The 12,085-nt window shown below is 35.1% G+C and overlaps 1 protein-coding gene across 5 annotated transcripts in view; it reads right to left on the bottom strand.

Moving 5' to 3' along the window:
• Positions 1-12,085, bottom strand: part of GRIA2 (glutamate ionotropic receptor AMPA type subunit 2) — a 161,996-nt gene that overhangs the window by 111,050 nt on the left and 38,861 nt on the right. The window lies entirely within an intron of this gene.

Genomic DNA, 12,085 nt, shown 5'->3' with positions numbered 1-12,085 from the left:
AAGAAAATACATTTTTTTTTAAGTTTTACTGCACAGTTTTAAGAGGAGTTTTACTAAAAAGTTTTCATTTACATACAACCCAGGATGGGAGTGGTTTTGAGCTTGATGATAGAATTGAATGAGATGGATGGGTGGGGTAATGCTGTTTAGAAAGGGGAGAGTGTATTTTCACAAAAATTATAAGGCCAGACTGTGACAGACTATTAACCTAATGGATCAAAATAAATCACGTCTCGATTTATCTGGGCCTGCTTATAACTCTCTCCCTCCTTGTTCAGGGCATGGCCATCTGAGTTGGGTGATCAACAGGACATAAGCAAATGGAATGCAAGCAGAGGCACAGTGAGTTCGTGGGTGCTGAATCCTGCCCACTAAGAGACTGTGTGTGTGCAGAAGTTCAGCTGAGCACAGTGCTCACAGTAAGCACGTGGGCGCTGAATCTTGCCCACTTAGAACTCTGTTCTAAGAGACTGTGTATGTGCAGAAGTTCAGCTGAGCACTGTGCTCACAGTAAGCACGTGGGCGCTGAATCTTGCCCACTTAGAACTCTGTTCTAAGAGACTGTGTGTGTGCAGAAGTTCAGCTGAGCACAGTGCTCACAGTAAGCACGTGGGCGCTGAATCTTGCCCACTTAGAACTCTGTTCTAAGAGACTGTGTGTGTGCAGAAGTTCAGCTGAGCACAGTGCTCACAGTAAGCACGTGGGCGCTGAATCTTGCCCACTTAGAACTCTGTCCTAAGAGACTGTGTGTGTGAAGAAGTTCAGCTGAGCCTTCTTGGAAACACACACACAGACACACACAGGCAAATGAGGAAAGAGGCCCAGCCCTTCCAGCTCCCAGCTGACTTACTAATAGAAGGGAAAGGCTCTAACTTAAACCAGGAGAGAGCAGTTGAAGATGTTCCCACCTACCAACCCAATCATGAGAAATAAAATGAGTGGTTGTTTTAAGCCATTACATTTCAAAAGGGGAGAATAAATGTGGTGATTATATAATTAATATAACCACGTCTTCTTTATCACTGTTATTTATTGCCTACAGTCTTTCAAGATACCCAGAAATCTTCCCGATGATTGTTGCTCTACTTCCCATTTACCTGTTCTATTTTCCTTTTATTTATTTATTTATTTTTTGAGACAGAGCCTCAAGCTATTGCCCTGGGTAGAGTGCCGTGGCATCGTAGCTCACAGCAACCTCAAACTCCTGGGCTCAAGCAAGTCTCCTGTCTCTACCTCCCAAGTAGCTGGGACTACAGGCACCCGCCACAACGCCCAGCTATTTTTTGGTTCCAGCTGTCAGTGTTGTTTGGAGGGCCTGGGCTGGATTTGAACCCGCCAGCTCAGGCGTCTGTGGCTGGCGCCTTAGGCGCTTGAGCCACAGGTGCCGAGCCTCTATTTTCCTTTTAAAGGATTTCAGTAAACTTACTTTTCCTCTGACTCATCCACCTTCAAGCTTTATAGTTCCTTGACATCTTATTACAAAAAACATTCACCTTCCAAATACTGGGCTACTTGTAAGCAAGGCCAATTTTGCCACATAACAACTCAAACATTCTATTTATTTCAGTGACTCATAAGTTTTTAATAACAAAAGAGATATTTCAATAAACAACAAACAAAATATCAATGATGTTGTAAGACATCACGATTTTGGAGGATGTTACTATTCTAGTTCTAAATACAGTGGCAATTATTAGATAGCATAACAGAAAGGCTGTAGGATGAAATAGAGTGAATTAAAAATCTACTAGCTGCCAGCTCGGCGCTGGCCACATATACTGGGGCTGGCTGGTTCAAACCCAGCTAGGGCCTTCTAATCAACAAGACAACTACAACAAAAAAATAGACGGGTGTTGTGGCAGGTGCCTGTAGTCCCAGCTACTTGGGAGGCTGAGGCAAGAGAATCGCTTAAGCCCAAGAGTTTGAGGTTGCTGTGAGCTGTCATGCCAAAAAAAAAAAAAATCAATCTACTAGCTGGATAAATTCCAATTCTCTTATGTATATAAATAGTGAAAATATATAGGCACTCAGTAAGAAGTTGCTAACAGCATTATCCTTATTATTAAGTTCTCAAAAAAGCTTGCAGTTAAACATAACAGTGATCATATATGAGGACATAATGTTAAATGTTGATCACTAATGGTTTTGTGCTTGGTTTTTAACAATGAAAATTAAATATTTCCATGTGTAAACCTAGACTATGATAAAAAAGAATATCTAATCAATCAGGTGCCTGAAAACAAATGTTTGATGTCTGAATATATCATTTATCATAATTTTATCTTTTCCTTTTTAAACTTTACTCTTTAAAGAAATTCTGTGATCATAGCAAAAATGAGTAGAAAGTGGAGTCCCCACGTGCCCTCTTCCCCCACACACCCTTACAATCAACACTGCACAGCAGAATGGTACATTTGTTCCAATAATTAACCTACGTTGAAACATAATTATGACCCAAGTTCCCTAAAAATTGTCTGTGCTCTTCCTATTCATGATTCCCTGCCTACACCCTCTGAGATCCACTGGTTTTTCTACTGTTTCTATAGTTTTTCCTTTTATGGAAGGCCAGAAAATTAAAATTATACCATATGTAGCCTTTACAGACTGGCTTCTTTCACTCTCTCATATGAATTAAGGTTTCTCATCTCATTTCAAGCCTTGATAGCTTTCTTCTCAGTCTTGAATCATATTCCACTTTCTGCATATACTATAGTTTATCCATTGATCTACTGAAGGACATCTTCATTGCTTCCAAAAGTTTTGGCAATTATAAATAAAACTGTTATAAACCCCTGAGTGCAGGTTTTTAGGTGGTCATAAGTTTTCAGATCATTTGGGTAAATACTAAGGAGCATGACTGATGGATCAAAGGGTAAATGTATGTTCAGTTGTGCAAGAAACTGGCAAACTATCTTTTAAATTGGTTGAACCATTTGACCTTACCACCAGCAATGAATGAGAGGTCCTACCACGCTCTATTATCACCTACATTTGGTATTGTTAGTGTTCTATATTTTGGACATTCTAATAGACATCTCATTGTGGAAATACAATATGGGGTGTCTTTTCATATGCTTATTTGCCACCAGTATATTTTTGCCATCAGTATATTTTTGTTGGTGAGTTGCCTATTGAAATCTTTCACCTGTTTTTTAATCAAGTTTTCATTTTCTGATTGTTGAGCTTTATTATTTCTTATATATTTCAAATAACAGCCCTTTATAGGTATGTCTTTTGCAAATATTTTCTCCAAGTCTCTGTTTTGTCCTCTTGTTCTCTTCGCTTTCACAGAACAGATGATAATTTTCATGAAGTCAGGCTTAACAATTATGACGATATTTTTGTCTGTATAAGGCATGCCCACATTTTTAGCCCAAGCTCTCAGGGGAAAAAAATCATTCATTGAATTTTTTAAACCAACTTTTTATTTGTTTACATTTGGGTACATATTTTTGTATCATAAAGGAATTTTAAATTTTATTTTTTAACATATTATGGTATAAAAGTTGCACTTTTAATGCATACACACAAATAAAATAATTTAGAACATTTTTACAGATATAAAATTAATACTTCCCTGTATAATGCATATTTTCATCCTGCCCTCAAAAATTTGAGCAAAAAAGTGCATGTTATACCCAGAAAAATATAACACTTTCATGGGTTGTCCATTGACATGGTATCTAAAATATAAACATAATGCCCAAGGCTATCTAGATTTTCTAATATGTCATTGTCTGGAAGATTTACTCTTTTGTATTTTACATGGAGTTCTATGATACACTTTGTGGTAATTCGCGTAAATGACATAAGATTATGTGTCTTGATCCTTTTTTTTTTTCTGCATTTGAACACCCAGCTGTTTATTTTTTAAAAAAAACTATCTTTTCTCCATTGTTTTTACTGTCTGTGCTCCTTTGGAAAGATCAGTTAACTATGCTTACGTGGGTCTAGGTTGGGGCATTCTGTTCTACTCCAGTGATTATCTGTCTACTGTTGTAATAACACTACCCTGTTATGATTGCTATAGCTTTGTAGTAAGTCTTAAATTCAGGGAGTATGAAACCTCTGACTTTGTTCATCTCCTTGAAAATTGTGTTGGTGATTATACGTTTTTACTCACTACATAAACCTTAGAACAAGTTTGTTACAATCTACACAATAACTGGCTGGGATTTTGATTAAAATCACATTGACTCTGTAGATCAAGTTGGATGAACTGACATCTTGACTGTATTGATTCTTCTTAGCCATAAACACAGGTATCATCCATTTATTTAGTCCTCCCTTAATTTATCTTATCAATATTTTGTAGTATTTCTCATATAGACATTACACATATTTCATTACATTTATACCTAAGTATTTCATTTGGGGAAGTATTACAATTTTTCAAATTCCTCTTGTTTGTTTTTACATAAGAAGGTAATTGTCTTTTGTGTATTAACCTTAATCTTGCAACTTTGTCATCCTCATTTATTAGTTCCAATTACTTCATATTTTTTACATAGACAATTTTATTATGTCCAAAAGAGGACAGTTTTATTTCTTCCTTCTTACTTTGAGTGTGTGTGTATATATTTATATATATGCATATGTGTATATATATATATATGTAGATAGATAGATAGATAGATAGATAGATAGATAGATAAATGATGGGATTTTGCTTTTGCTCAGGTTGATTTCAAACTCCTGAGCTCAAGGAACCCACTTGCCTCGGCCTCCCAGAGTACTAGGATTACAGGTGTTGAGTCACTGTGACCAGCCTTGTATATATTTTATTTCCTTGTCTTATCTTAGTGCGTTAGCTATTACTTCTAGTATGATGTTGAAAAAGAATAGTGAATAGTGGTGTGTGTCACACTTTATGGGGGCAGGACATGATTGCAGGAGGGACTTTGCCTAACAATTGCAATCAGTGTAACCTGGCTTATTGTACCCTCAATGAATCCCCAACAATAAAAAAAATTAATTAATTAATTAATTAATTAAAAAAAAAGAAAAAAGAAAAAGAATAGTGAAATAGTGAACATCCTTGCCTTTTCCTGATCATAGCCAAAAAGCTTCTAGTTTCTCTTTAAGTATGACATTACTTATAAGTTTATGGAGATGTTTTTTATTCAGTTGAGGAAGTTCCCCTCTAATCTGAAATTGCCGAGTTTTTATCTTGAGTAAGTACTGGATTTTTATCAAATAAGCTTTCTTCATGTTTTGATATGATTATGTAATTTTTCTTTATCCTATTGATGTGATGGATTACATGAGCTTATTTTTGAATGTTGAACCAGCTTGCCTACCTGAGACAAATCTCACATAGTTGTGGTATATAATTCTTTTTATGTACCATTGGATTGAATTTGATAATATTCTGTTCAGGATTTTTGCATCTATGTTCACGAGAGACATAAGTCTGCAGTTTTCTTATAAAATGTTTTGAACTTCAAGGTAATGTTGCTTATGAAATGAGTTACAAAGCTGGCTTCTATCAGCTGGAACAGGTTGTAGAAAATTTGTATAATTTCTTCCTTAAAGATTTGGTAGAATTCAATAGTAAACCCATTTGGCTTTGTCCTTTATGTTTGGGAAAATTATTATTTATTGACTCAATTTCTTTAGTACATATAGACTTATTCAGATGGTCTGTTTCTTCCTATGTGAGTTTAGGTCGACTGTGTTTTTTAAGGAATTAGTCCATTTTGATCTAGGTTATTAAATGTGTGGGTATAGAGTTATACATAGTAGTTCTCAATCACCATTTTAATGTCCCTGGGACTTGTAGTGATGGACTCTCTTTCATTACTTATATTAGTAGTTTGTGTCATTTCTCTTTTTTTTTCTTAATTATTTTGGCTAGAGATGTAGTGATATAATTGATCTTAAGAAAATCTTTGTTTTATAGATTTTCTGTTTGATTTCCTATTTTCAATTTCATTGATCTCTGCTTTAATTTTCATTACTTCTTTTCATCTGCTTACTTTGGATTTAATTTGCCCTTCTTTTTCTAGTTTCCTGAGGTAGAATTTTAGATTATTGCTTCTAGCGCCTTCTTATTTTTGTAATTTTATAAATTTCCCTGTAAGCACTGTTTTACTAAATTAAAAAATTTTGACTAGTTGTATTTTCATTTTTAAAACATTTTTTAATTGATCTTGAGATTTCTCCTTTTACCCATGCATTATTTATAAGTAAGCTATTTAATCTACCAGTGTTTGGAGACTTTCCACCTGTCTTTATGTTATTGATTTCTGTGTAATTCTATTATAGTCTGAGAGCAGATATTTAAAATATTCTACTTGTTTAAATTTGTTAAGGTATGTTTACTAGACCAGAATTGGGTCTAGCTTGCTTAATATTCCATATGAGCTTGAATATGTGTATTCAAGCGTGTATTGAATACACATATGAGCGTGTATTGTGTTATTGTTGGTTGAAGTCATCTATAGATGTCAACTATATTCAATAGACCGATGTACTCTTGAGTTCAGTTATGTCTTTACAGATTTTCTGCCTGCTGCTTCCCTCCATTACTGAGAATGGATGTTGAAGTTTGAAACTATAATAGAGGATTAATCAATTTCTCCTTGCATTTATGTCAAGTTTTGCCTCACACCTTTGACACTTTTCTTGTTGTGACTGTGTTGTGAATACACATTAAGGATTATTATGTCTTCTTGAAGAACTGTCCCTTTTATCATTATAATGCCCTTCATTATCCCGAAAAATGTCCTTGCTCTGGAGTTAATGCACCTAGAAATTAATATAGATACTTCTGCTTTCTTTTGATTAATGCTAGCATGCTATATCTTTCTTCATCTATTCATTTTTATTACATGTAATTTTATATTTAAAGTGGCTTTCTTATAGACAACATAAAATTGGGTCTTATTTTTTTCATACATGCTGACAATTTCTCTTTATGTGGTAAATTTAGGCCATCAACATTTGAAGTTATTATTTACATAGTTGAATTAATATCTATCATATGTATTACTGTTTTCTGTCAGTATCCTTCTACTTTGTTCCCATTTTGTCTTCCACTATTTTTCTGAAATTTGTGGCTTTAATTGAGCGTTTTATACAATTATATTTTCTCTCCTTTCTTAGTATATCAATAGTGTTACTTTCTTTACTTTTTAAAGTTGTTGTCCTATAGTTTGCAATATGTAATTACAACTAACACAAGTCTACCTTCAAATAACATTATTCCATTCCATCTGTAGTACCTAATATTAACAAAATATTCCTAATTCCTCCCTTCCACTCCTTACGTCATTTCTGTCATTCATTTCTATTACACATAAACAAAGATAATTAAATGTTGTTGCTTTTTACTATTTAGAATAAATAGTTCTCTGTTAGATCAATTAGAAATAAAACATACCATTTTTTATTTACCTTCACTTATTTCTTCTCCTCTGTTCTTTATTTCTGTATGTAGATCTGAGTTTCTGACCATATCAATTCCCTACTCACTTTCAAACTTCGTTTAGCATATTTTGCAAGATAGATCTACTGGAAATGAATTTCCTCAATTTTTGTTTGTCTGAGAAAGTGTGTATTTTTTCTTCATTTTTGAAGGATAATTTGGCAGGATATATAAATCTAGATTGGTCATTTTGTTTCTCATAAAACTTTAAATGTTTTACACTACTCTCTTCCTGTTCCTATGGTTTCTGAGGGCAAGTCATATGTAATTCTTATCTTTACCCCTCTATAAATAAGATCTTTTCCCGACTCCTTTATTTTAAGAATTTATCTTTATTTCTGGTTTTCTTCAGTTTCAATATATGGCTAGGGGTTTGTGTGTGGGGAGGCAGGTGTTGGTATTTATTCTGCCTGATTGAGATTTCTGGATCTGTGGTTTGGTGTCTGACATTAGTTTGCTGAAATTCGTAGTCATTATTACTTCTTTTCTTTTTCTTCTGGTGTTTCTGTTATGTGTATATTACAACTTTAAAATTGCCTCATACTTCTTAGATATGGTGTTCCACTTTGGCAGTCTTGTTTTCTGTTTAATTTTCAATTTTGGAATTTCTACTGACATATTCTCAAGTTCAGAGACTCTTTCTTCAGACATGTCCCAACTACGAATAAGCCTGTCAAAGGCATTTTTCATTTCTGTTATAGTGTTTTTAATCTCTTGCATTTTTAAATTCTCTTTTAGAAGTTCCAGCTCTGCTTACATTATGCATCTGTGATTGCATATTGTTTACTTTTGCCATTGCATCCCTTAGCATATTAATCACAGTTGTTTTAAATTCACCATCTGAAAATTCCAACATCCCTGCCATATCTGACTTTGGTTCTGATGCCTGCTCAGAATCTTCAAACCATGTTTTTTGTCTCTAAGTATGCTTTGAATTTTTTTGGACATCATATACTGAGCAAAATGAACTCCAACAAATGTAGTCATTCTTTGATATCTGCAAAGAATTAGTTCCAGAACCCCCTCCAGATACCAAAGTAATGGATGTTCAAGTTCCTTATTTAAAATGATGTTGTATTTGAATATAAGCTACATGCCTCTTTCTGTATACTTTCATGTCCAGATTATTTAAAATACTTAAAACAATGAAAAGGTTATGTACATAATTGTTACACTCAATTTTTAATTTTTATTCTTTTTTATTATTCATTTTTTTGTTGTTGTTAAATATCTTTGATCTTTGGTTGGTTGAATCCATGATTGTGGAACTGCTTGATATTGAGAGCTGACTATAGAGCTTTAGCAATATGGTGGTAAGAAGCTGGAAGAGAAAAAGAGGCCTATAATCCTATGATTACATCTCAGTCTTTTAATGAGTCTGTGTCCTTTATCTATGAACTTCCCGAGTGCCTTCCAGTTTTTCCCCTGACTATTAATGAGACAGGATGTCTGGAAGAGGCTTATGGTAGGTAACTCCCCATTGCTAGGTTAGTTAGGCTCTGACAAAACCCAAGTAGGTTAGGCTTTGGCAAAATAGTTTCTCTGGAGGGTAAGCTTTCGTTAAAAACAGAATGCACTCATGTATTTGAAAATGGCCTCCTTTCTTCTCCTACTGCCAGAAACACAAGAGGATTTCTCTGACAGTCATTGTGAGATCATAGTAGAAATACAGGAGGTGAAACTCATAAAAAGTCTTAGGGGAAGTGGGCACTGACCAGGTATTCCAGGAGTTTTAAACTCAAACACTGTGATCCATACTGAACCCCAGCAATTCATACAATACAGTATGAATTCATACAATACAGTATAATACCCCTTTCCATGGATGTTTCTGCCTATGAGTTTCTGCTCCAGTAAACTTTGATTATCTGTATCTGCCTATATGTCTCTCTAGTTTAGGGAGTGGCAAATTTCCCTGTGATTTCACTTCTCTGCACTCACAAGACATAGGTGTTGTTTTTTCAGTTTGTGTCGGTTTTTACTTGTCTTGAAGGAATGACAATTTTTGAGCTCCTTACATGCCAGATTGGAAACTAGTATGTTGCTATTTGATTTTGGTCAGTCATTTCCCCTCCTTTTCCCATGCTGTTATCTATAAATAACATTAGGTACTTCATAGGGGTGCTGTGAAACCTATGTAGGATAATCTAAGTACAATAAAAATAACAAAATGCTATTTTTTTTTGTAGAGACAGAGTCTCACTGTACCACCCTCGGGTAGAGTGCTGTGGTGTCACACGGCTCACAGCAACCTCTAACTCTTGGGCTTACATGATTCTCTTGCCTCAGCCTCCCAAGCAGCTGGGACTACAGGCGTGCGCCACAACGCCCAGCTATTTTTCTGTTGCAGTTTGGCCAGGGCTGGGTCCGAACCCGCCACCCTTGGCATATGGGGCCGGCGCCCTACTCACTGAGCCACAGGCGCTGCCCCAACAAAATGCTATTTTTAACCTAGAATATTTATAGAATTTTTGTTGGTCTATGAATGTTCAGTTGCAAAAAATAACAATTATGATATTCAAAAGTCTTCCTTTCTAGTTCCAAAAGCATTCTTTGTAGTAACAAAGCACAATAAGAAGGATATTGAGAAATATATATTTAATCTTCAATCTCATTTCCTGGAGTATGTCTCCTAAACTCCTTAGAAACTCCAAAGTGATGTCCTTTTGTGTGCTATTGAGTTAACTGATAGTTTGCAGCCCCTAGGGAGTTTTGGATACTAGTTCTGCTGCTCTCCACCCCCCCATTCAACTCCCTGACTACTCTATATACTATATACTATATACTCATCGTCCAAGATTAACCTTAACACTTCACGTCCCTTCCGCACTCTTCTCTGACATTCATTCTAGGTACAATGTTCCTGGCATTGCCTCAGTACTTGTGTATCCCTTCAACATAAGAGTGCACATAAGGTGTCATAGTCTAATAATCTATACACTTGCGTGTCTTTCTAGGCAGCTTAATCTGGAGTTCAGGACTTCGTATTTCACTTTTCCATCCGCAACTGCTTATACTACAGCCTCAAATGGTCTAGAAAAAGTGGTCAGGAAACATGGGAGTCTTAAAGAAGTGAATAAAATAATGATCTGTGTTCTCAAAGATATCATTCGTTTATTGATATTTATCCTAATAGTCAAGGAAAATGTAAATCAACCTCTGACACATTTTAAATATTCAAAAGTTATTAACACAATTTGAACTCCTTGAGTTCCATGCCAAATGAAACCTGAAAGCACAAATTGTGGCGACTGCCGAGTGGTGTGATCTCAGTGTGAGCCAGTACCTTGAAGCTAATGGCCTACTGCCTTTTGGAGTGCCAAAATTTCCAGGTGTCTCCACCAGACTCATGACATGGGACACATGCCAAGTTTCTGAAAAAGCACAAAGATGAAAGCAATTGATATTGTTTACACTCAAATGAGTAGGAATCTTTCTTTATGGGTAAAATAGGAGAAAGAGCATCTACTGTGTGCAAAATTATTGCCGTCATTGTCATTTACATGAGTGAAGTTTAAGTTGACATATAGTTGGCTAATCCAGGACGTTTTCTCATCCAGATAAAGCTCTAATCCTCATTCAGAAAACCAAATATCATACTTGAAGTTAAAAGTTATTAACATATAAATTTAACAGGCACTATTTGAATTAGTTATGAAAAGAGTTTATACTTACAAGAGGAATTTTATCAAAAATCAAAGCTTCTTAAAAAGACACCCTTAATGGGAAAAGTCAGACATTAATATAAAGCAGTTTTCTATGAAAGACAGAACATGAATTCATTTACAAAAAATTGATTAAGTCTATTTTTCAAGGTAGTTTTGTTTTTTTTGTTTTTTTTTAAGCAATTGCAGCGGACTTGAAAACCCAACTTGTGATACCTGGTGGGCTAACCAGCCAGCTGCAACCTTTTGATGTGTCAGGGCCCTGATGAAGACAGAATGGACGTCATGGATGCAATCAGCTGGTGATGATTTTTTTTTTTTTTTTTTTTTGTAGTTTTTGGCCGGGGTTGGGCTCGAACCCGCCACCCTCTGCATATGGGGCCAGCACCCTACTCCTTGAGCCACAGGCAACACCCCTCAAGGTAGTTTTATAATGCATGAACATAAAAGCTCAAAACTATATTATGCAGTCTCTGTCTTAGTAAAAATGGTATCTCTGTCTTAGTAAAAATGGTACCTCTACCACATAAAGCCCTATACATGTAGATACTAAATAAAAATCATTTTTAAACAAGTAAAATAAGGTGTATTTAAATTTTTATTTTAAAAGTAGTTTAAGGAGTCTGTAACTGCCTTTCAAAAAATAAAATTTCCAATAATTTTTGACTTAACATCCAAAATATAATACTTGTATACTTGTTAAATGTTGAAACAGTTGGGCTCATGTAATGTACTGCTAAGTAAAGACAGAGATGTCAATTGAAACTTGTAGTGTATGAGGACAGTGAGCAGTTTAGGCCAGTCGGGACTCTGGGACTTTACTCCTGCCTCAGCTCTTGACATTGAGATCTTGGCCAACTTACTTAAACTTTCAGAGCATATATTTACTAATTTATAAAATGAGTGGATGTTACTAGATAATATCTTAGTTCCTTTAAACCCCAACATTCAAATTAAATGATTGTTTCTCAAAACTGTTTGAGAAGCAAGA

This window comes from Nycticebus coucang, chromosome 1, assembly GCF_027406575.1.
Source record: "Nycticebus coucang isolate mNycCou1 chromosome 1, mNycCou1.pri, whole genome shotgun sequence".
NCBI lineage: Eukaryota > Metazoa > Chordata > Mammalia > Primates > Lorisidae > Nycticebus > Nycticebus coucang.
Note: the sequence above shows the minus strand (reverse complement) of the source record. Positions and strands in the feature narration are given on the sequence as shown.